The 26,638-nt window shown below is 42.6% G+C and overlaps 1 protein-coding gene across 2 annotated transcripts in view; it reads right to left on the minus strand.

The window, feature by feature from the left end:
* The window catches only part of lrmda (leucine rich melanocyte differentiation associated), a 314,281-nt gene that overhangs the window by 277,379 nt on the left and 10,264 nt on the right, over positions 1 to 26,638 (minus strand). For both annotated transcript variants that reach the window (XM_086122293.1, XM_086122294.1), the window contains exon 2: positions 22,115 to 22,209. The gene's annotated coding sequence lies outside the window, so the exon portion shown is untranslated. The remainder of the gene's footprint in view (positions 1 to 22,114; positions 22,210 to 26,638) is intronic.

Here is a 26,638-nt window from a genome sequence, read left to right on the forward strand (position 1 = left end):
CGCAGCTGGATGCCGAGCGACAAGGGGCAGGGACTGTGTTTACAGCACACCCAAACACGAGGCGCACTGACAGCATTCATCACATTAGAGCATTAAAAATGACTAGCAAGGGACGTCGACGACGTCGTGGGAACATGATGAAGCTACGCTGAGAAAACAGATTTTCTGCTCGACATGATGTACGTTCGTACATCGGTGTCGGCCTTGGATCGTTTCCTCTTGAAATGCGAACCGAGATTGTGACATGTGGTGGTATAATGGGTCATGTTCATAGTAGTCGATTAATCAAATATCCAAATATCTAAATTCCAACTTAATTGTCATGCTTGCATGGTGGAATGCAATTTGCCCTTTACATGGGAAATATCATCGGAGGAGCAACCACAGCCACATTTCATGACATCAAATCATAACAGAATGTGTCCTTCCCTGGCCTACACGAAGCAACTATCAAAACTGGTTCTGTTTATGACACTGTGGAAACAATTTATTGCAGCAAATATGAGTAAGACTCACCACACTGACTTCAAGTCTTGAAAGAAAAAAAAAATGAAAAAATATATAATGTACCTGGAATTGAATGTGTGGAGTCTGAAAAGACATAAATATGCCTTTGGGAGTGAATGTTAAACACTTGGTGTGGCAAAGAGTCGCCAACAGTTTATTTTTTTGGGAAGACGGTCCACTTCAGTTGGATTCGGCTGGCAATGGGTTTAAATTCTGTTTTGATTTGGAATATGTTGCATTCTACCCAACGTATGTACGGAAATAATTTTCAGGGTGTGTAGCTTGATTCTCTTTTTTTTTTAAGCCACTGCTATCACCACAAACAACTGTAAATCCACTTCCAATGAGAAAATACTCTAAAGACATGACTTTGTCATCTGTGATCTTAATTTGCAAACTGGAGCATATTAATTCCCTTCTCGACACAACAAACAGTCTCTTTGAAACGATTTCACCTCTCACTAATGAAGCGATTGTTTCTTCCGCCACATGTCACGCTCGCCGAATGTCGAACCTCACACGCAGACACCGAAAGGCTTTTGTGCTGTCAAAGGAGGGGGTTTTGTTTGTTTCCGTGTGCGGATCCGACACTTGAAAGGTACCACTTGGGTTTAGATCTAGATGAAACGATCTAGATCTAGATGAAACGGCAACCGCGCCCGTACACACACACACGCACACACACACACAAAGACACACACACAGTCCAGTGATGCTTGATTGCTCCACATACAATCACACAAGTCAAACCAGTAGGTTAGAGCTGGATTGATGTAAATTGATTTTGCCGTTATAAAAGTGAAATGCTAATTGCTCCCTTGCCTTACTCTCCGGTTGCCTTAAGCCTTAATATTCTTAAAATTTGAGAACTGAAAGATTGTAATGGCCAACAACAACTTCAAGTCTTATTTCTTCTATTCGATGTTGTGATAGAAAACATCAAATCCTATGATAAGTGTTGTCACCGGATCGAGTATGTCCGATTTGGTTGGAAACGCTGCTAAGCACAGCGGGAAGGCGCCAAGGCTCGGATGTGGACTCTTGTTTACTTCAAGGTGCGAATTGTTTTTGTTCACACTATTCCCACAACACCCTTCCACTTTTTTCGGCCAGAGTGGCGAGAGAGAAACATGTCAGGCTTGCGTGTCTTATATGAGCATGTTGATTTGTGATGGGTAACACACAGAATCTAAAACTCTTGAAGATTTAACCCTTTCATGCACCCCTGTAACCTGATAACATGATAAGCTGTCCACTGTAGTAACCGCTGTCCCTGAAAGGGTTCAACAATAAAACATAATACCAAACCAATGAAACAGAAAACAATTGTAAGAATGAAATAAAACAAAAAGCCGGCAACTCATACGCATGGTCAGCTCATTTCAAATTCTGCGAGCCACTATAACAAAGTCCTTTTCCTTTTCAGTGAATGAAGGTTTGTATGACCTCTCTGTCTCCCGAAAAAGATGTGAGAACTGCCACCTACGTTTGGCTTACATTACCGCTGAGCGAAAAGAGCCATTTGTTGGAAATTAAAGGTTAAATTCACAACAGGGTATATACATGGTGAACATCTTGTGCTTACCCTTTTACATTGGAGGCTGTTAATCTTGGGAAACTTCTTGCAAATACTAACCATATGTCGGGTTAATATCCACACTAACCTTTATGCTTCCAGACGCCCACAGACAGCTGAATTTGAGGCGCTGACTTGAAGGAACAAAACAAGCTTCCTAACGATAGGCTCTCGCTCTCCATGACTAAATGATTGCGCTCGATTGATTACGTTCTTAAAGTGTCTCAACTTGGAGAGATTTTCCCCAAAAAGATATTCAATACGACGACGCACGTCATGATTGGGATTGGAATGATATTGTTCTCGGCGCTGAGGAAATAACGGGAACAAATGAATTACAGTGAGGTGCTATTCGAAGTCATGCAATTTAGGCTCAAATGACAGCCTGTGTGTACGTCGTCCGACTTTGTTTATATTTCTTATCAAACCGGTTGGAGTTTGGAATGAAAGCTGACAGGCGCCGATAAATCCTAGCAAATTATGAATCGATAAACAAATGCATTCTAAATTATGACTAATGGCCCGGTGGCCATAAACTAACACAAGCACAGCTCAGCAGGCCGTTTGGTTTCATGGCCGTGCAAAATAAACAGACACGTTTCTTTCACAGTGCTAATAAATTTCCCTGAAAAACTCAAAGAGCGGCCCATCTGCTTCAAATAATTTTTAATTTCCTTTTCTGTCCTGTCCCCATTAGGTATTCCGCAGGGATATTCTCACAATTCTTTCATTTACCTCCTCCCATATGCATCCAATTACCTTTCCCCTGCATCAGGTCGGTGCCTGGTCTCTCTCTCTCGAGTACAGTGCAAAATACCCCCGCCCGCACCTTAAGCAAACTTTATGCTTGTTTTATTATCTGTGAGAGGCAGTGAGTCATTTGTGCTCTGGTGGATTTGGGGCCGGGCCTTCGGTTTTGATGTGTTCTGGCTCTGGCCACACTCGCCGCCCCCCCCCCCCCCCCCGCTCCCTTTTGCTTTCCCATTCCTTACAGGCCGATCTGCTGGCTGAATGTTCCAGCAGATGTTCTCCAATCAGTCAGGCAGTCCATGAAGGGAACCGATAACTGTGCGTCAAAATCAAAAACTAGGGCAAAGGAAACCACGGCTTTGGGTGGCCTTTAAAACAAAGTCGTCCCCATCCCACTGTATGAACAGTAGCAATCAATGCACATCACATTTTGAGATTCTCATGATAGTGGGCTGAGTCCAAATCAAGGTTATTGTAGTTGATAAAAAAGGATTGTTCAATATCATGCAGCAACTTCGTAGGAGTTGAGAAAGAAAAAAAACTGTTATCAAAATAAACCACAACAACACATTTCCCAATTTTTCCAGCGCATTCATGTACTGTAACACCATTTCATATGGAAAATGCGACAGAGTCGCCAATGCAATTTTTATACAGTTATTGAACACTTGGTGCAGAGTAAAACACAAACACAACAAACACATACACAGTAGCTGCTGTTGTCCACAGCTCACGCCCATACACTCACACACAGACATCAAATGCCAACCCAACAGACCCCACCTCTTAAAGGCCCAGATCAGTCAAACAGATTTTACAATATGTACGGTACTTTATATCCATTTCATTTTGTGTGTGTGTGTGTGGAAATACAGTACCGTATTTTCCGCACTAAAAGGCACACCTAAAAGCCTTCCATTTTCTTAAAAGCTCACAGCGCGCCTTAAAATCTGATGCGCCTTGTGTATGGTCATTATGGTAATATTTCGACCCCAAAATGGCTTCTTGCTCGAAACATGCTGACAACGCTGAGTTCAAACTTAACGCAATCGGTTACGCAGTTGAACATGGAAATAGAGCAGCGGCAGCAAGAGAGTTCAACATTAACGAGTCAATGTTATAACTTGCTGCTGGTTAAGTAAACTGCGTCGCTGCTTTATTAAATAAGTTTTACTGACATCTGATCATTCTGTTGGTGTTTTCTTGAGCGTAGCTCCATCTAGTGGATGTACTGTAATTGCGTCTTATAATGCGGTGCGCCCAATGTATGAAAAAAATTACAAAATAGGCCATTCATTGAAGGTGCGCCTCATAATCCAGTGCGCCTTTTCGTGTGGAAAATACGGGATACAGTATTTACACTGTGTTTGAAAAAAAAATCAGTTGAATGAGATCCACAGTACAGAGCCACACTACATGAGTGTGAAGGGAATTCTGCAGTGTCGGGACGACCGATTATTACTCACAGTGTTGTCAGTGGCTTTTGAGCAAACTGGCCCGCAGGAACGAAGCACTGACCAGACGACTGGAGCTGCATGTCAACACATGGGCAGTGTGCGCCGCAATATAATCGTCAGCACCTAGGTAGCTTTATGAGCGGGGGATTCTTGTGGAGCTTGCAATTTAATTAAGCGCGAGTAACAAATGTCAATAACTTTTGCAGAGAAACTGGGCTCGGGAGATGAACTTACAGGACCGGGCTGAAGGATTGCGGCAGACGAATTAAAAAGGGATGCAGTTTCAACGCAACGACCCCGGAGATGACGCTTCACCTATAAATATGGAGATTAATTGTGACCGCTTAATTAATTGGTCTCTTAAAGATTTATACAAGCATATCCTCGCTACATGTTGAAAGAAAGAAAAGGATGGCGGAGGTATGATGGCTTTGAATAAGTACCATGGAGATAATTTACTTGCACAGCAGAGGATGAGAGGGCACTAAAAGGGGAGGGGTGCGTTCCTGGAGTTGACACTTTGACAACCGTGTGAAATTTAAGAAAGGCCAACCCGGTTTGTTTAAAAGAAAAAAAAAAAACTAAACCCATGTGCTACATTTGTTGTCAATTTCCAAGAAGACAACATACCCACATACTTAAATGTCAAATAAGCTCTAATAGTGCCTGTAGTTTTGGCAAAAAAAACCTGTCGGATTTGGAACAGCATGGCTTTTGTTGGCAACAGTGACAACAGAACACAAAATGCTTCCTGCGGATTGCTCAACAGACATCTCACAGCGGGGACAATTGTGGGCTACAAGTCGATGCTCAACTTTGGGGCCAACACAACATTTCATCCGGGGCCACTGTGCTAATCTGGGGACCTCACCGATATTTCATAGGACTCTTTACAGCTCCCCAGGCAACGGATGCTTTACTGTCAGTGCCCGTCAGGACGATGGATGAAAGAGCAGTCCACCTAGAACTCATCCTTCCTTTCAGTGTTATCTTACATTGGAACATGCTTGAGGTTTGAGATCCTTGTCCAGCAAGGAGATTGTTATTGGTTTTCTTAGAAGCAATACGGACAAAAATGGGACATTGTTGGATGAAATGGAAATTGTATTATTTACGATATCGCTATTAGGGATGGGAACTGAAAACCAGTTCCTTTTAAAAGCGGGTCCCCAGTAATTTGACTCCAAGGAGCCGTTTGTATGCTTGCCGGATGATTCCGGTTAGCTCTTGCTCTTGTGTTGCAAATGAGTGACACGCAAGAAGTGTATTTTGGTTCTCAACTTTTACAACATGGCATCAAGTTTTGCTTCTTGCAAAGTGTTGCTTTCGTCAAACGGGGAGATGTCGAATATGCAGAAATAGATCTGTGCTATATAACAAATCATCGTTCATATTCTGATTTTGATTTATGGGGTATTACGTTCACTCTGTTGCTACAGCAATGAAGCATCGAGAAAAAAAACAACAACAGTAGACTTCCTGTTTTGTTGGCCTCGTGCCTTGAGCCATTTTCACTCTGCACTCGCTCAATGTAGGCGGCGGTGTGCGGCATTAGGACGTCTACTGTGATGGCAAGGCTCCTTGAATTAAAACAAAAGTTCTATTCGACATCATACAAGCGCTTCCAACAGGAGACGGGCTGACCGAGGGATCAAGTGCTATTTTGGCTGACTTGTTTAGAAGTAATGGCACGAGGATAATGGCGGAAGCATTAACCCCTTCATGCACCCTGTCACCTGACAACATAATAAACTGTCCACTGTAGTAACCTCTGCCCCTGAAAGGGTTCATAAATGCGGTGTCTCAGGGCACCCAGTTTTGGGACACTTGAGAGATGACATCCATTGACGTCTTGAAGACGACACTGCTCCCTCCGCAGTCTGAAAAACTTCTCAAAGCGGTCTTGGTGGAACTGTTGTTTCATAAACGAGATTAAACGCTCCAAGTTCCCGCCGAGCCATTAGTCAAGGATGCGGCAATTCCCATTTCTGTTGCTCGTCTCCTCCTTCTCCTTCTTAATTAAAAGGAGCCAACAATGAATGTTACATCTTGTGAGGATAAAGCGAGCATTTCCTTGATAAATAAATTGCCAATCAATTCATAATTTTTTTTAGGGGATGCGAAAATTTCTCTCTGAATATTCCGAACTCCTGTTTTGAAGCCACTGTCCTGGTGAGGAGAATACTGTAATGCTGTCATGAGGAACAGTGAGAAAGGTACCCTTACCAATTTTGACTTTGCAGCTGGTTGCCGCAATGTCGTGCACCCAATTTTGCCACAATTGGTCCAAGACATTTAACCAATCATTCCTGCATGAATAACAAATTTACCTCTTGCCCATCCCAAGCCTGCCACAGTCTAGCCATACAGAACCATTTTCAAAAGCGTCAGAGTGTGAACGCTCATTTCCTCAGTTCTGACAATGATTGAGTGAAATGTCATGACTAGTATTGGACATTAATGGGGCATGTAAGTCCCCTCTCTCCCAAAATTCTGGTATTTCCCTTTTAATGTCACTAGTCTTGACCACGGGGGTAAAGATATCCACGTCCAATGGTTTGCCGTCTCATCTCCCCGTCATAAAACGTGTCTTCATTTCAATGAGTCTGTTTATTGGGATTTTAGCGCCACGCTCGGGCAAGTTCCTCACTCTTTGAATGTGATCTAAAGTATCAGTCAAAATAGCACTGGGTAAGCACCAGTTGACACACGAGGATGAGAGGCATCAGGGGCATGGCTGTCCCAGGGGTGCTGGTTCCAGTTTCATAGTTGCATGATTGGGGCTGCCAACCTGACAGGCCCACCTGCCCAGTGGCTGTAGCCAGCTGGCCAACAACATGATTAACGGCCTGTATAAACACACTCAGCGGGGCCTCGCACACATTTGTGCATTCAGTCACACATAGACGTGTTACTTGACGCTCGAGCCTGTTACAGGGTGGAGGCTCACACCCGGGCAGGAATGACATCCATAACTGTTTAGTGCGACAACCCTGCGCTGTTATCACTTTTCAAACCGAGAGACTGGCTCTTGTCAATAGACACGTTATTCTGAAAGATCAATGGAGCAGATTTATGCACTGTGGTATAAAAAAAAAAAAAAAAGTGGTGATGGTGGTGGTGGTGTGGGAGCAGGGGGGATTACACCCAAACCTGGATTCCATATCTGCCTTGAGCTCTTCACCCTCTGATTCTTCCATAAAAAAGAAAATGACATCATAAAGCGTAAACTGGGCTTCATATCAGACCCCAGCTCTAATCCCTTGGAGCTTTTTCACTACCTTTGATTTTCATTTTTCAAGGGCGGCGTTTATTCATCTCATGGCGGAGCGTAAAAACATGCACTGTGAAAACCCTCCATCATTTCTTCCCAGAAGAGCAAGGTCGCTGAATGAATGAAACAGACCTAATGCCTGACTTGCTCTCCGCAGACCTCTTCGTATTCTCTTTTCAGAACCCGAAATTATTTGTATACATTCGTTTATAGATTTCCGGCTTGTTTGCGGTAAACAAGCGAAATGCATCAATGACAAAATCAGGCTTTAAATATTGATAATTACCTAATTCTACCGTTTACGTGCTTCAGGTCTACTGCGTAAGTTAGCAGCAGTACTCAAATGGGCAGATGTTTGAAAATGAAGAGTCGTGTGCATGTACTTATGTCTTATATCATTCTCGACCAATGACAAAATCATGGTCAAATGTTCATCCTACTGTTCAGGTGCTTTGCTGGTCCTGTTTTGTTTAGCAATGGAACCTAAATAGGTTATTAGAGTTGCTGACCTAAAGTCAAAGCACCGGAGAACATTTGGCATTATTTTGTTGGGCATGACCAAAAACGGTTATGTGCTTCGGTGCTGCTGTTTTGATTAGCAACGGAACTCAACTGGCCAGTTGGTAGTTTATACGTATTAACAGAGTTGATACACATAAACTTTTATACACCAGTGAAGGAAAAAAAAATCAGAGTTTTTGTTTTGTGTTCATGTCAGTGCTGCTTTTGTATTCGTGACTAGCTATACTCAAACGGGAAGTTAGCCATTCACATTTTTGCAATCTATGTCATTAAAGTGACGACCAGTTTTTGTTTTCCTGATGAGGATAAGGGGGGGGGGGCATCTATCTGGGGAGAGGTTCCAATGACCTAGCATCTATTCGAGTCGAGGAGAAAATTATGTTTTTCTCCAACTGCAAGAAAGTGGATTTCCGCAATTCCTTGCTCCTAGCTACAACACTATTATATGTCTATAAATATTCATATTCACATGCTTTATTTAAGAGTGTAGTCAAATGAACATGCTCGGCAATGTCATATTCAATCACAGACTTCAGCAGGTACACCGGAACAAAAGCTGGCGCCAAACTGAAATTGATGGAAATATTACAAATGCTGCTTAGAATGACATCCAAAATGTGTTAATTATGTCAGGACCAATAAGGAAACCCAGTGTTTGAGTATTAGTATTCTGTGGAGGGTACTTGGGGGCGGAAAAAAAATAGGTACTTGGCGATAGTCGTTTTTATCCCTCCCGTGAAACACCGCAGGCCATACCATTGCTCCAAGTCCAATTAATAACTACACCTCATACATATTAAACTACAACATTTTCTAATTGCATTCATCACAAAAACCCTCACTTAAGTTCCCAGAGCATATTTATTATCACGCTAACCAGGTCTAAATTATTAAACCTTAATGATGTGGGCCCTGAAAATATGTTGTCCTTTATTTTCCCCGCAGAGGATCAATACCATACATTAGCTGCATAAATTAAGTAATACTTTACCTAGGCATGTTGCCGCTTTCAATATTCCCCTCTCGGTAAAATGTATTCTCACAGTCCGCTAGCTTGCGGGCGCCTCTGGGGAGGAGATGATATAGTTTATTCTAATGAAAAAGCTAGCCGCTGCTAATGGTTTAAATGATACATTTGTGCAAGAACAGCAGAGAAAAATACACGCGCGAGATCGGGGGAGAAAACAAGATAACTCACACTCCCGCAGGGATATGATGTCATCTGACACATAGAGTATGCCGAGGCTCCTTGGAGGCTTCACCAACGAGGAACACGGATGATATATGTGGGTCAGTAATAGGAATGGGCAATATACAATAAAGTCCATCACACTTAAAGGTTAATTACAACAGCCACAGTAGTCCTAGCTATTTATGACGAAAGTGGTTGTTATTAATCAACTTTAGAGTGCCTTGTAACATTATAAGGTGTAAAAGGCATAATGGTGTGACACTATGTAATCTCGGTCTTATTTAGGATACTTAAATAAGGCCTTTATTAGAATATTATCACGGGAAAAGTGCCAATTAGCATGGCTAATCCAAATTTTTAACGAGCTACAATCAAAGACGCGCTTTGTCAGAATGAGCGATACATTCAGACTGAAGCCGCCAGCGTAATTTGAAGTAAGTGATGTCTTTAATTCGGAATCCTGCGTGTTATTATCTTTCCAACAGATCTAAATGGAACTCAGTGGGAGCACGCCCTGCTTTTTTTTTTTTTAAAGTAGCCTGGAGATAAACGGAGATGAGGGTGCATTGTCTCATCTCAAGCGCATCATCCATAACACCTCTCCTCGGAGTGACTTCAATTACATTAACAAGCTAAATGCTCGTTTGAAAGGGGGAGGGGGGCGTTTAGAGGTAAAAACACAGAGGGAGGGTACAAAGGTAAAGCCCGTGACTGATGACACGCCGGTCGAGGAAACACAGAAGACGAAATGCATCCAAATAGGATAGCCTTGATATTTGCCAGAAAAAAGCGTTGTATCTCCCGCTACTAGGACAAATTCCCGCCGATCGCTAATTGTGCGATTCTTCTTGTCTACATCAACTTCAGCCCGACAGGTTATTTCAGCTTGTTATCGGGAAAACATTTATCCACTTGGAATTATTACTGTGCTAGAGCCTCTGGTGAAAGGCAAACACTAGTGAATCTTGTAGAGTTATGGTCGGGCCTTTCCTCATTAGATGGCCAATCGACTGGCAGAGGGGAGGGGCCCAATCGGCGTCTTTTATTGAGTGTTAAGGCGACATCGGCTGACATTAACATCTCTTTGCTTCGTCGAGAGTGGCTCGAGAGAAAATGGCCGCCATAGATCGTGGCGCTGAGGAGCGGCACGCAAGGTCAGGCGGCTGGGAAGATGCTTCACGTGCAGGACATTGCCAAGAAAAGAAAAAAAAAAAAGATGAAGGCGGAAAATAGAACGCAATGCGTCATTTTGATGAGTGTGCGCCACACTCTGCTCTCTCTCGGGGTAGAGAACTCACCAGAAACCAACCGAAACAAGGCAAGACACCTCATCTCATTTTGTGTGAATGGACTTTATCGAGCACTGTTGAGAATAAAACACTGCCGCAACAAAACCTCGGTGGCTGCCGAGGAGCGCTTTTCATTCAGCGGCAATTACAGTTCCCACACCTTGCAGCGTACGAGACATCCCAATCCCTAACAACGTCGCAGAGGAACACTCCTCCAAACTATCGCCCCAAATTGGCTCTGTAGCGCCAACCCAATTAGGGCTGAAATATGGTAACTGCAGCGACCATTACGGAGGCGCCGAGATTGTGCCGCGAGAAGTGCACTAGGAGTAAGAGGGGGGTCCGCCTCGGGAATGATGGGTGGCGCCAACTTGTGCTGACACAGCAGAAAAGGGCACCATGATGAGGAGAGAGCAGATAGGCAAAAGAGGAATGACAAACACTCCTAGATAAATATCCTGTGGCCATATATTAAAGGAAGGACAAGAATTATTAAGTTTCCAGCTGAGGACTACAATTTCATTTCCTTGATGTCAACTCTGGCTCTTGCAAAGTTTTTTTTCATGCTAAAACACGGCTGGTGCTGAATTCCAAAAATGAATTGTTCACATTTCGTTCTTTTGCAAAGTAGCCGTAGCCACTGCTAAAGTACACTATAAATGGATGGGAATCGCTGCATCAACCACGAGCTTGAAGTCAACTAATTGCTAATGATGTGTTTTTTGGAATCTTTGGTCTCACTCGTTTGTGGCAAAAGATATTCCACTGGACAATATCGCTTTGTGGCACAGTAAAATGCCCAGCCAACAAGCCGACATAGTCATCATACGTGTACACTATCCTGAGAGCACAAAAACTGCTCTGGTTGTTGTTAATCTTAGCTGTTAGCCTCACAGTGTTAGCTTTAGCTATTTGGATATACGCTAGTCGATTCATACTCGTGGGATCACAGAACTCTGAGATTAATCTAAGTGGATAAATCTTTTCCTGCGAACAAGCTATAATCCATCCTTTTCGGTCTCCAAAATATGTCCTAAAATGTGCCAACAACAACTGTGGGCTAACGAGAAATTTATTCACCAAACAATATGCAGCAACATCACAACACTGTCACTTTAGGACACTGACGTCAATGTTGTACTTGCAGCAGTGCGATGGGCTCATTGAAGGAAAATAACTGCAGGATTCTACGTACGTTGCATTATTAATCATTTGTTTTATTTGCTTCCATGCCGGTCCGTCAAAATATGTTATGATGAGAAGCCGATCAATGACGTCATTAACTTATCGACATCAATTGGACTTTCAACGCATTAGCGTTGACTACAAAAATCCCTTGTCGTGCCAGAACTGGTTTACATATTAAAAAAAAAAAGAATGTTAACGCTGTAAAATATATATTTAATTATGGCTTTACTGCTGTGCTAGTGTAGGCTAGCGATAGCGTTCTGACCTGCCTACAAATTCAGGTTACATCACCGTCGTCAGAATGAAAGTGTCATAAACAGAGGACACCATGTATATATTAAAACTTGACCGAGAGAGAGCCTCTTGTACATGTAATTAAGTGATAACTCAGACATGCGGTGTTGACAGTACATGGATACGATGTTTAAGAGTCAGTCATTGCTACCAAAGGATATTGGAGCAAACCTGCAAAGCAAACTGCCACTCCTATCTTTCTCTCTTTCTTTCTTTCTTTCTTCCTGGAGAGCTTGCGGTGGCTCGCATGTGTTCCTGACAGCAGAGTAACTAATGTCCCCCGTGCCGGCAAAGGATTCTGATTTGATATAAGCATTCAAAGCTGTCTGCTTTGAGATATGGCGTCTGTCACCTTCCGCTACGATTGATTCCCCCTCGGCCTTAAATGCAGTGCTTGCAATGCAAGCCAAGGACGTTCGCCTGCCTGGTCAAGTAATGACAATCGTCTTTAAGAAATAATGGCCCCGGCGTCCCGTTTGAAAAGTTGCCGGGCCGCATCCAATAATGAATTCCTGCTGGATGACACATTGATGTATTCCTATTCTTCAGACGGGATACTGTAGCTGCAGTTTAATTGACAAGAAATGAATTCAGGAGGCTGGGGAGGCAAGGCAGGGGATGAGATGGCGAGCGGGAGGAGGCAGGAAAGGGGACTAAATTCTGTGTGATCAGCAAGGTTTCAAACAATCATTGGCCAAGTGAAGTCTCCGCCGTATCTATAAGTCACCGTGTTTTATAGGCCATTACGATCTCCAGAGAAGGGCCGCGTTGAGACCGCGGCTTTTTGTCGAAATTAAAATGTCAGAGTGGAAGAAATAGAACAAAACAGGGAATCCGCAATTAATTACCCGGCCATAAAAATTCAATAATCAGTCGGCGATGCTGTTTTGCCGCGAAGCAGTCGTCCAAATCTCAGCGAACTGGAATGGAATACATTCATCTCGCCAAATTACATTTCTAATGTACAAGGGGATAGAGCAAAAAAAAAAAAAAAAGGGAGGGAACTCAGGTGCACGAGCTGTAATTTACTACACCGAGTTAAGTGTTGAAAGGGAAAACCAATGCAAACATCCAAATACAAGAAACAAGGCATGGCTCATTCTATAACATCCCTGGCACCGTTGACACGGTTAATGCGTTTTACCTTGAATTCGAATCAACTTTCAAATGTGCCAGCGGGCCTCAGGTAATTGCTCTTAATGATTTTCAGCATCACACACGTTGTCAGCGCGCGCCGACGGCTATTCAACAGTTTAAGTGTTGTTAATGCTAGGGAAGAGACCGTGTAATGTTCACTGAAGCCTTTGACAAATGAACCGGACGGGAGACTGCGCGGCAAAAGGGGAGGATGCGTTCAGACCGGACACAAATTTATGGAGAGAAATGGCTCCCTGGATAATGAAGATGTCCAAATGGTAAATGTAGTCCATTAAAATATGATCTCATTGTTATATTTCACATTGATAGAGAACATCGACTCCTGTTTACCACGATGAACTGCATGATGGTGGACTGTACACAAAGCCATGATCACTCGCCTGTCGTGTTGTCATCTAATGCAGGTCGTGAGGACGACTTTGTTGTTCAACAAGCATCCCATCCATGCATTCAATGACTTGGATTTGCATCAATAACTTTGACCAATATGATATTTCCTTAACTCATTCAGTACCAGCCAATTCTGGACCAAGTCTGAAAAGACGTTTAAAAACGTCTTTGGGAGTAGCCGAAATAGGAAAACGAGTTGTGAAAGCTGTAGAGTACGTTGAAACCTATTCAAGTAGCGATGACTGCGCAATGTAATTTCTCTTCCACGGCCCAAAGAACGGCCACTGCCGTTAGAAGACAGGACATAAAGTACAGTATGCATCCAATGATCAATAGTTATTTTTCAGGACCAAAATGCAAATCCAGATCAAGTTTAATCTTTTGCAAAATCCCCCCAAATGCTAATTTGGATAGCCAGACACCCGCTTTCATATATTTCAGATTTTAAGCTTTAAGCATTACTTGCTGAGTGACAGAAATGTTATCCTGTACGTCGGAAAAATTATGAAGCAAATTTGTGTGTCTTTGAACCAAGGCCACCGCTACCATATGGAAATGAGTTTCTTCGGATTCTAACAGTAATAAAGCAAACATCTTGGCAGAATTAATTCAATACGAACGTGATCTTTGCTTCTTTGTTCAGGCATCTTTACAACGTTCATTCGCGTCAAGGTGACAGAAGGGCACGGACAGGCAGTGTTTAGGACGCCTTGTAGACACGAGTTGCAACCAGCACGCAGGGTGACCTGAAGGGGAAGGAGGAGTGGTTTTTAATTTAAGGAATGCGGCGGCGCCATATTTCACTCTCTCTTGTTGTCTCACATTATCTTGGTAAACATCCCGGGAACTAATATGATACATTTCCGAGGCGGCAGTGTTTCATCCTGCTCCCGGTGTGATTGATGAACGACGGCGGGATGAAACCGGGACAGAGATTTATAGCGCTCCTGTGAGCGGAATATGTATGATTATCAGCTGTGTGGCGAAGGCGGCTCAGTTTGAGTGATCGGCACACGGACAGAAATCTACTAAATGACTCCATTCCCCCTGAGAAGTCACAGGAGGAGTTTTATTTCATGCCGTCCCTCATTTCGGGCCCTCTCGGAGCGAGTGCTGCGAGATGAGCCCGAGACTAAAACCCTCAAACCTAAATCACGTCATATGAATGGAGTTATGCATATCATGCGCATCCTGCTTTGGCACAATCTTTCTTCTTACACAAGGTTTTGAGACTACTGAAGAAAAATAATAATAAAGCAACTCGCCATCACCAGATAGTGTCTTTGTCCGCATCACAGACACATTGGTTAGTGAGATTTAAAGTGTATGCTGTATACGGAATCATAGTTATATGTTTAACTTTAATATGGTTTCTGACTCTCTCTCTCTCTCTCTCTCTCTCTCTCTCTCTCTCTCTCGCTCTTTCTCTCTCTCTAGCAAACAACTAAGTTTGATTAAGTTGAGCACTTACTCTCTCTTACATTGAGTAGCTGTTAGCAGCTAATCTGATGCTAACTGCTAACAGTACCCGTCTCTGCATCATCGTGACTTGTTTGTCACCCTGCTATTTCTAGCATCAACCCCCACAAGAAAACTTGCCTGACTGTGAGACATGTACTAGAATCTTCTTCAGCTACTTGCAGTCATCGATGAGGAGAAAAAAAAAATCAAGAAAACTATGCGAGTATCCTGTTTGTGGGAGTGTCATTCCAGCTAGCACATTATTTAAGAGTTAGGTCATTTTTTTAGCACATGTTGGGGGCTGCGCCAAACACTGTCAAGCAGTGTGAAAAGGGAGTGTAGCTTAAAAAACAACAACAACAAAAAAAACCATTGGGAATGGCCATTCTGAATTCATCATCTGGTGTAAAGTGACAGTAGTTCCCAGCGTGAAAAGTGATGAACAATAATTCCGTCTAACCTCTGATTTACTTTTAATACCTATTGGCATCTTTGAGTGCCGCGAACATCCATCCATCCATTAGCCGTGCCGCCTTGAACAGTCGGCTCCTAATTGATCGATAGGATGTCACCATAAATCTAAAATCCCATGCGCTTTATTGATTCTCGCAGGGTGCTCGCCGCTTCTCTGCATACACGATCGTCTCGTTCCACCAGGCGTGTTTTTAGCCACGCCATGGCATTATCATGCAAACTGCACGGCTTTCCGCATCGATGAATTACTGACTGGAATGGCATGAAAGACACCCCAGAGAGGACTTGATTTCCTATTCACTTTAATTTACGTTTACACAAGGATCATAAATATCAGTAATGCACGGGAATAGCGTGGTCAGAGTAAGTGTTTGTTTCCTACAGTGCATTTGCTTGCCAATACTGCGAACCGACACTCAATTGTCAAAATGGCGTTAGATTCTTAACAAATGTAAAGTGAAATTAGTTACTTTCAAGAAGTGCGGCCACGCAGAATTTAAATGTCTTTTATTGGCATCACCAAAAGGGTTAGCAATTTGTTGCACTCAGTTTGATATTAGCAAGCTAGCGGCTTCGAGAGAAGAATTCTAGTCTATTGTTAGTTTCTCTTTAACGCACCAAAATTACAATTACTATTTCTAAATTTTTTCAATGAGTTCCATGTATTAAATATCTATGTACTGCATATTACCGATGTATGAGATTAGTGTGTTATCCGTTCATATTTTTACAAATAAATCAAATCTACAAACATTTAAACATTTTGGTTGAATTTGCTGAATGTTATTTCGTCAAGCGGTTGCACAAACTAAAATCATCTGGATCCAGATTTTAGTTTGTGCAACCACTTGACAAAATAAGACCTTTGCCCACAAAATAAGATAAGGCAGTTTCAGACAAACACCGTCACATTTACGAGTTAGCCTCATATGCACTATATCATACAGTGAGGGATACTACAAGATGGCTAACACTTAACAGACTGTCATAATTACGCAATAAGTCAGGCACAAATTTAGGCAGAGCCACGAGAAAAAAAAAAAGCAGAAATGTTGGCTTCCCGGCGGGAAAAACACAGATGTAACTCATTAATTTTATCACAGATCAGTTCCATTTTGAGTTTCAGTTTGCCATTTTAGCCAGCAAACGTGTGTAATTACCTCACCGAAATAGAATGAGCCTATCACTGAAGACATGAATTAGAGCATTACAGGGAAAAATAAATCATGTTCCAGACAGTGCCCCCCTCCCAAAAAAAAAAAAAAAACTACAGTGCAGTTTTGTTCAAGGGAATTCATCTCTGGAAAAGTGCGACAAAGCACACATTGACTTGCGTACAGTAGGCCTCCATGCACACGAGAAATGACCCTAGCCGAGTCCATGTGACTGCGGAGCGTGGCCAAGCATAAGTTGCACACGGTGGAACAATGAGAGGGCCAGTTGTCACATAATTCTAATTCAATAACAATCTCACATGGTCTCAACAAGGCCTCGCGGCACTTATTAATGCAATTGTTCTAGTGCGGTGATGAAGCAGCAGCAAATCATGTTGAAACTTGGATGACAGGTTGTGAGGGTTCGCAGATGTCGGTTAAAGACCCAAATGTTGAAAACTTTGAGCAAGATTATTTTTTTTTAAGGACGTGTTTATTGTCGAAGGCCAGGAATGTGAATGAAGGACGAGGGCGAGCGTACAGTGGAAGGTCGAAAAGAACGCCATCTTCTCCATGATGCCGGTTTACTTCCGAGTAGCTCTTGCTTCAAAACTATTTTTCCCCAAGTAATGTAATAATGTAAAGTGAATTCATTCATTCTAGTTTCCGACTGTCACAATCATCAAAGCATTATCAATTGCAGGCCATGTTTCATTCAGATTATGAGTGCTGGCAAGTACAGATGAGGTCGTACAAATGCTTCATTACTATTTTTCAGCATACTTTTCGGGTACATGTATTTGAGTCTTTACTTTTCTGAAGACTTTTTACTTGGACGGAATGGATTTGAAACCAGACATACGTAACACTATAAAAGAAAGAGAAAAGTCAATCGTGGTTAACTTTACAGGAAAGGTGAACAGTATTTCCAAATATAGCTTCTTTTTTTTTTTGTCAAAACTATGGAGTCTAATCATCACTGATACCTTTACTAGTTTACACAAGTACCAGTATGTGTGCTTACCTTTTCCCACCTCTGCACTTTATTCAAAAGATAAAATGAGGAATAAACCAGAGAGTTTATAATAAAGCAAAATAAAACACTGAAAACCGCCCACGCCTTTGAAAACAACTGAGAGAACCTTTTATGGAAAAGCATCCTGTACACTGTAGAAGTGTGTCATCGAGTTTCTCTGATCTTTTGTGTGTCGTTCCTGCTTTTTAATTTAGCAATTGTATTGCTCATATTGTACTGAAACAAACCTTTGCTTCAGTAATTCCCTTTGGTTATCATCACACTTGTCCTCTTTGCCAAAAATGGTGCCTTCTGTGCTGGCATGAAGAAAAAAATAAATAAAATAAAATAAAAAGCCAAAGAAAAAGCTCAGAGGTTCATTTCGATGACATTTTATAGGGTGCTCGACTGTGGATGATGTTTCTCAAATCACATCCATTGTTCGTCCGAAGAAAGTGTTGACAGTTTGAGGTTAACCATTTCAAAAATGGAGGCCCCCCGAGAGAGAAACAATGCCCTCTGTAGACACCAGCGCCACTCCCCTGGCTGCTCTTGTTTCATCTCACTCTTTCAATGATGTATGTGTGACAGGGGGAGCTCCAGTAAAACCCGCGCATATATGCCAAAATACATTTTACAAGCACTGCTCTAATCAGGCTGCAGCCAGAGGCTCATAAATTGCTTCAGTGTGTCTGGAGCTGGTGAACAAATGCAGCTTATGGTCCCTGCTGAGGCAGGCCACGCTCCCTCCGAATGATGTTTGTGAGCAATGGAGGGAGGAACAATGCGGTGCCTTTATATCAAAAAAAAAAAAAAAAAAGTGACAAGGACAATTATTTATGCGCCTGTTTAATCAGCTGAGTGCATGTAGGCAAATGTTTGCATATCACCATGTGTCGTCGCCACATGTAATAGCATGAGTACACGTCCCGGCGTAGGGATGCCTCGCAAATGTCGAAAGCTGCGGTGATGTCGGCATTTAGCTATCACTGCAGGAATCGTCAAACGGCTGCGGGGGGGTTTGGGGGTGAGGGGGCGATAAATGCCTGCTCTTTATGGATTACCCCAATGATTTGTGTCGCTTCAGCAGGTAGAGCAGTCACCAAGCTGGCCAGGTGGTTGTTGTGCTCTTTTTCATAGGCGGCGGTAACCTTCAGTGTCCTCCGCTGACAGGAAATGCAGTTTATCAAGTCGGGGGACGACACCGGCGGGCGGTGATATATATGCAGGACTGTACGTCCCGAGATAACTCTTAATAGCGCCGGGTCCTGTTCCTTCTCTGCTTTTCAGGGGCGGGTTGTTTTTTTGTTTTTTATTCAACCAACAGGGAAATTCCTGAGGTAGGAGAAGATGATCAAATAAAATAACACTTTTAAGTTTGCGCCAGAGTCCCAAAATGACTTCAGCGAGCCCTCAAGTGGCATCTAAGAATGAAATAAAGGCACCTTGTCATCTCATTAAAGCAGCGTAAGTGTAATCCCTGTCGTTGCTATTTGATTTTTAGCCGGGCTGCACACCAGACAAATGCATCTCTTATTCCAATGCCGACACTGTGGAGCGGAATAATGAAACAGCACTGAACTCTACAAGAAAGATTTCAAATACAAAGAAATAAGTGTGGGAGAAGTGAACTGCAACATGAGCTATAAAAGTCGTCCTTCAGGATCAACTTGCAGCTGCTTGTTTACAAAGTATGCAACTTACGAATTGATTTAACATCAGTGACCATCCTTGACTGTTTCTATTGTACTACATTACTGTAGTTCACTATAACAAATGAACTAAGTCAACGATGGGCAATTAACATGCGGCCCGTGACCGAACTCTGAGTGGCCCGTTTGTACATCCATACAAAAGGGGAAAAATCCATCCATCAATCCATTTTCTAATCCGTTTATACCCATGAGGGCCGCGGGTGTGCTGGAGCTCATCCCAGCCATCTTTGGGCAGAAGCGGAGTTCACCCTGAAATGGTTGCCACACAGACGAACAACCATTCGCGGTCACAATCACACCTAGGGACCATTGAGACTGTTCCATTTACCTGCCATGCATGTTTTTGGAACGTGGGAGGAAACGGGACTACCCGGAGAAAAGCCACTCAGGCACGGGGAGAACATGCAAACCCCACACAGGAAGGCAGGAGCCAGAATTGAACCCTGCACCTCGTCATTGTGCCGCCGGCGAAAATTCAAAATATGAAAAAAATATTGAAAAAAAATAAAGTCTGCCAATCTGTGTCAAATGCAGTTATGAGTTGTAATATCACTAACCAGCACTAGATGGCAGACATGTCTTAGTTGCAGTAACCTTGGGTGTTATACTGCCCTGTACTGCAACGAGTAAGCCTAATAATTTTTGTGAAATCCTTGAACGGTATTTTTTTGTCACCCAAGAGAACCATTTACAGTACAATAAAAATATAAAATTTGGTTATTTTATAGTTAGCTTGGAACTCTTTGTTGTTGAGTTAGGATCGCAAATCCTTTATATCTGCATTGAAAAATGTACTTTGCGCTTATGCATGTATTTTGTACATATTTAAAACATCAGTTTTGTCATATAGCTGCTTACGAAGTGCTGGTGAGATGTGTATTTCTTCAAAAGAAAACAAAAACACAATGACATTTTCGAGCTTTTAATAAGGTGCAGAACACCAAGTCTTTGCATTAATATGCATCACCGGTTTTCACCTTCAACGTTTCCTGTTTTTTTTTTTTTTTTTTGTATATGCCACCAAATAAACTGCTGCATAGGAAAGCTCATAACCACTCAGTGTACAGCTAGCTGGTGTCTATGAATTCCAAGATTTGTTGCCTTTTATTCAAAATGTAAGATAAGGTTGGGCTTGTATGCACATAGAACCCACACACACACCTTCTGCGTGGCCAGTCAATAAGCAGACTGCGACTTTGGCAGCGCTCTGTCTTATTTACAGGACGTTTGTAGCACTTGACATTTATCGTGGCCGCGGGGCCGTGAACTTCATGCAAACGCCACTGAAGCATTCAATGCCAAGGGCCCCGCGGCCCCGCCTCCCCCCCCGCCCGGCGTCATCACAAGTCTTTTCACGCTAAGATAAATCACTCCCACTGGGCCCTGAGGGGAGGGCTGGAGGTGGGGGATGAGAGGACGGGGCGAGAGTTCAACCGGGGAAGACGGAAGAAGGCCGGTGAGACAGCCAGTCAGGGTTCAGAGAAAGGGGCCAGTAGCGTTGAAAGAATACCCGAAGGTTAACGCCAGCCCTGTTTCTCCCTCATTAATTGTTGGACGCAGTCGCAGAAATATCACTAACCATCAAGGCAACAGCATATGGTACGGGTAAATGATCTTTAGATCTCGGTGGGATGTAAATACTCATCATGTGGTTTTCTTGGGTGGACTTATGGCCACAAGACATAAGAGCCCTCCTGAACCAATTGTGGATGTGATACACCTTCAAGCTGTTTTGGCTCACTTAGGAACAGGCAGCACATTAAAGCCATCTCAAACAGCATCTTGCGTGGTGTTTTCCAATGAAGTGACGGATATGCTATCTATCGATCACGTTGGCCAGCGCTCAACAGGATTACAGGGTTGGGTGTGTGTGGCTGGTTTCTGTCTTTTGGATGTCATGATGCGTCAAGAAGCTTGCCAACATACTATTTCCTATTCCTATTCTTTGTCAGACATCTTCATCTTGGAAGCCGTCTTACTTCAGTGTCATTTTCACACAGCACTTCACATTTTCCAACACTTGAATTACTGCTGTGACCATTACAATGATACTTGAAGAGGTTTTACGATGTGACAATCTAGAATGAATGACTCAACCTAGCATTGTTGGCCATGTTTGTCTACCTGCGTCACAGAACATATTTTTCGATTTAGGAGGTTTCATTGTGTAAGGAAATCATTACTTCTCCAATGATTTAAGAATGAATTTACAGATTGCTGACATACTGTAAATTAATAACATTGGGGGGAAAAAGCGCAATAAATTTTATAATCCAGTAGAGAAAATGGAAGAAACATTCTATAATCCCCCAAATAGAATCCCCGATCCAGCTTTAGCCTGACAGTCTTTGGGTGGTTTGGCCCTCTCATGGGCAGAAAAGTACAAGCGCTAATGGTGGCAACGCATTAAAAATGGTTTCACTATAGAATGATGAATGCGGTTATGGCGCCCACCGAATCCTCTCAGCAGATTCCGTTCCGGCCATATATCCTGCCCCGGTTCGACAAATAATAAATATAACTTCACGCAGGTCGCTATGATTCATTCCGATGCATTGGCCATAAATTACGCGAGTGGCTTTCAGATGCTTTTAACTTTGTCATGGCAGTAACTTACAAATCATGGGAAAACGGACCACTTGACTATTAAGCGAAGTTAAGCAATGTGGGGGGAGGGAATCATAAAGTTAATGCTTACCAATTCCAATGCTCGATGTTCCTGGAGAAGCACAAGAATGACAATGAGGAATGTGCTTGAGGCTTCAGTGGTGCTCCGATCCATCGTGATCTTGACTGAAATAAAAACACACAAGGTTGAATGTGAGTGAACATAGATTGATGGAACCGCAACATTTGTAGAACAGTGAGTGACCGTGCATGCCGCAAAACTGGCAAACCCCGGCCGCACACCAGGACTCTGACACGAGTCGCGTGCAAAATCCACCTCATTAAGCAATTATCACGAAGGGAGTTCCAAAGATGATTAGATGTACATTCAAGGTCAAAGTGTAAGGTTTGCAACTCCGAGATAAGAGAGCAACATCTCACTGTCATCTGTCATTATAAAGCCTACACATTCAGGGAAACTTTGTTCGCCCCACATTTTAACTCACCGATAGCTGGTCAAACATGAACGATATTACAACAGTTATGTCTAATTTAGAAGACAAAGTGCTAGACAACACAGAGACTGGAAAGCATACCATTAAAAACTGTGATTGTGAATGTGTTAGCATAGACATGTACAATCGCAATACATAGACTCCATCTTGAGTGAGTTCAGAGGCACCAAGAACACTGAATGCTAATCTGATGATTACATTTGTTCATTACTTAACAGTAGCTGTTACACACATGAACGATATTACATCTCAGTTATGTCTCTAATTGAGAAGACAAAGTGCTCGACAATACGGAGACTGGATACCATCATTACCATTAAAAACGGTGATTGTAAATGTGTTAGCATGTGTATGCTAACACATTCATTGCGTTTGTTTATTCCTTATCATATTTTACATCACAGTAACTGTTACACACATTAGTAGGTGTAATGTATAACACACTGCAAATGTCAGGAAAACCTCCTCCGGGCTGAGTGTAAAAGGAAATGGTCGATACATACTGGAACTGCTATGAGATGTGTAAAAAAGGCTTTGACCTCACCCAACCTGAACAACCCTGATGACACGTTTATTGGAAGTGTTCCAGAAGTGTTTACCGACGTAAATGGCAAACAAATGTTTTTCGCTGCAAATCCATTGCTAGGGAATGCTTCAAAACCTGCATGGATGTGTTAACTCAGCTTTCGGTCACATGAACAGCCCGTGCTGAGGATGCAGCTTTCATAGATAGGATGGAGATAAATAGTGTAGACATTAGGTCATCTAAGTTAATATCCATGTGGGGCGGTTTTGGATCACTGTTGTGCAGTGCTAGGGTGTTTCCACAACAGAAAAGTCTGTTTACAGCGCTGGCAAAACGTTTCCAGCAACCAGAGTAAATGAGGCATAATTGAGAGTGTTTCTTTCCTTTCAACTATTCGATCAAACTCAGGACACCTCACATCGTCTGTCAACCTGCACCAAAAAGCTCAGCTCAGTAATTATGTCCTGGATACTTTTGAGGGGCGAAAAAAAAAAATCAATAGACTGAGAACAAAGAACCTATAGCCCATCACTTAATTCTCTTATCACGATGATTTAGGGGAAGAGGAGGATGTTAAATAAGTGTAAATCTTTAGCTATGACTTTGAGGGTGCTTTATGGCACTTCTTACAGCATCTCCCAGACAGAATGTCCATACCTTGCACAGAGCACACAATTTATGGCTTTATTACCCTTTGTCTTAAAGAGCAGGGAGACATAGCAGGGAGGGAGGAGATAACAGCCAATCTAGGCAGTGCATCACAGGGGCGCTTGGTTAAAATTAAATAAATAAATAAAAGTTGATGCCATCATCGATAGAGAGCCATCTCAGTGACAGCTTTACGGCTAGGGAGCACAGCTTCTATTCGGGGCTGGAAGATGAGAATGGCATACCCCCTGCCTGTGCCAAATTACTCCTCTCATGTCTCCCACCTGTGCAGCATCACACAAAAGCGGCTAAAATTTGGACCAAAATTTTCTGGAAAAATACAGCGCGTTTTAAAAGTCATACGAGTTTTGGGATAGTCTTAATGGCAAAGTTAAGAGTGTTCAAAGGGAGTTTCTAACACAGTAATTAGTTAACTTCTGCTCAAACTGGAATGCCAATTAAGAATGTCGAAACATTACCATTTGTCAAAAGAAATATTGACATGACACGACTGTTTGACGACGGATTCCAAATGCGATTGATCCATCAAATTCATTTTCAAAGTTGTCCAAATGTAACGATATCGCTCCATCAATCAAACTGAGTGGTGTAAAAGAAACACAACCAACGAGAGAGCAAAATTCAATAAATATAAATATATTCCCTGGAGATCAGATTTAACTCTGCCTTCACAGTGAGGCCGCCACCACTCTGCTAGAGGTCACAGGGAGGACTAACAAAAGGAGGGTGGGAGCGAGGGGGTGGGGGGTCATTGTGAGCGGCCATCTTCACCACAGAGTCATGGGTTCCTCTGAATGAGGCAGATGCTTCCTCATATTTTCTTACTGTGCCGACAAGTGGCTTATTGTTTCCCTTGATAAGGATACAGTGTTCCCAGTAATGGGAATTAGAAAGGAGGCCCATGTCACCGAGACGCAGCATGAGACTGAATCAAGAGTTAATAGTACATTTCTTATGGATTTAAAAAAAAAAAAAAGAAAAGAAACCAGTTATTGTCAGTGGTGTTGAGATAGAGCGCAAGGCCTCTTATTTGTCTGGAAGCCATGCTCAAGGGATAGTGTGTGAAGAAAGCTACACTCTGGTTGAACTCTGTGGACGCGGGTTCACACTTTTTCCAGTCATGTCCCGCATAACATGCATTTAATTTAACTGTGTAAACTCGTGACAGCTGGACAACTACGGATGACCAGATGGCACGATACAGTGTCGTCAACACTTTGAAGAGTTGTTAATGGAATTGTGGAGAGCAACTTTTATGTATGTACTGTGCATAACTCAGACCGCGATATGGAACATAACAGAAGGACATTTATGACTTCAAATGTATCACTAGTCGCTAAAACATTGTGACACAAATACTTCAACTTGTCACACTTTAGTAACATGATTAATGAAGTGTAATGTGGAAACAATTCAAGGAGAAACTCCGTGGCGGACGCATTTATTTATTTTTTTCATGTGACTGCTGACATTGTTGGCTGATGATTTTTAACCTTCCATTTGTGATCAGAAACGTGAGCCTAAAATAATTATCGATGGTTTCACGTATTTGGAGGTCTGTTAATTTAAAATGCAAACATGAACAACAAATTGGTCACACTCTTTATAAAGAAAATATGACAGGGTTGTTGATTGTTTCGGTGCCTGGCCATGTTGTGTTCACTTGCTTGAATTCCAGGCAGGCATGGCGGATTTGGGATCCGTGATTGACGGGCAACCGCGTCAGGATCTATTCCACCTTTCAGTAAAGTCAGCTGGGAGAGGCTCCAGCTCCAGCTCAAAATGAAGGAGTGAACTACTTCGCTGCAGCCACCAGAGGAGCTGTTGACTCAGTCCCAACTTATTTTTGCGATAGAAGTTGAGCTACACTTAGCCAGACTTCCACCAGGCAACATTAGCTGGGTTAACGTGGAGATATTTTGTCATTATGGTTGAGATTGTTCCTCCAACACACTGGATCCAAATGCTCATCATCGGAATCCGTTGTGTTGGAGGAGGGAAACGTCTGAAAACCTGCAGGATAGTGGCCCTCGAGGACCGATTTTGGACGTCCCGGATTTGGATCAATCTTTTCCTATGGTATTCCATAAAACAGTAAGATTAAATGACTGTTAATTTAGCCTGACCTCAGTTGACTGAAATGCCTTTCACTAAAGGTCTTCCGAAAATAATAATCAAAATATCACATTGACTATTGTAAAATAAAAGCGACTGTGCGAAATCTTTTTTTGTATGTTTCAAGAAAGACCATCTTGTAGCTCCGGGAAGCACGATTGTTGTCTGCAAGCATCTAACATGGTCAGCGAGGGTGTCCTCCTCCTTGACAGTCGCCCCTACGGCCATGGAATTCATTAAGCCCAGAGAATAATTACTCACCGCCGCCATGTGACACCCTCGATAAATTAAACGCGCCGCTTAAGTTTTAAAGGCAAATGCATATTGTGGCCATCACTTCCAGGCTGGCCTTTCCGTGCTTTGGCATTATTTGTTGGAACAATGTGTGACCACAACTTAGTAACTCAGCCCAGCAGCTGACTACAGATGAATGGGCAATGTGCCGACGAGGTCGCGGAGGAGGCGGTGGGGAAGGAACTGTATTAAGAACCATGTGAATGTGTCTTCATAATTAATGAATTCTAGTCCATCAGGCTAATCTAATTATGAAGAATGCTTTCATCTGCCATGAATCATCTCCACACTTTGTAAGACTCACTGGGGGAAATAACCCAGACATTTACATTTTTCTTTGGGAAAAGCACAGAGGAAACTTATTGGCTCGATGCAAAAATGATTCTTAAAACCCTGCGGCTAATGGCTTTAAAGAAAATGTAATTATGTTTTAATAATTGACAAATTAAGCCTGAGGAGCTTAGATTTTTTTTTTTTTTTTTGCCAACAGTCTTGA

Source organism: Hippocampus guttulatus, chromosome 10 (genome assembly GCF_054856545.1).
Source record: "Hippocampus guttulatus isolate MCC_2025c chromosome 10, RoL_Hgut_1.0, whole genome shotgun sequence".
Taxonomy (NCBI): domain Eukaryota; kingdom Metazoa; phylum Chordata; class Actinopteri; order Syngnathiformes; family Syngnathidae; genus Hippocampus; species Hippocampus guttulatus.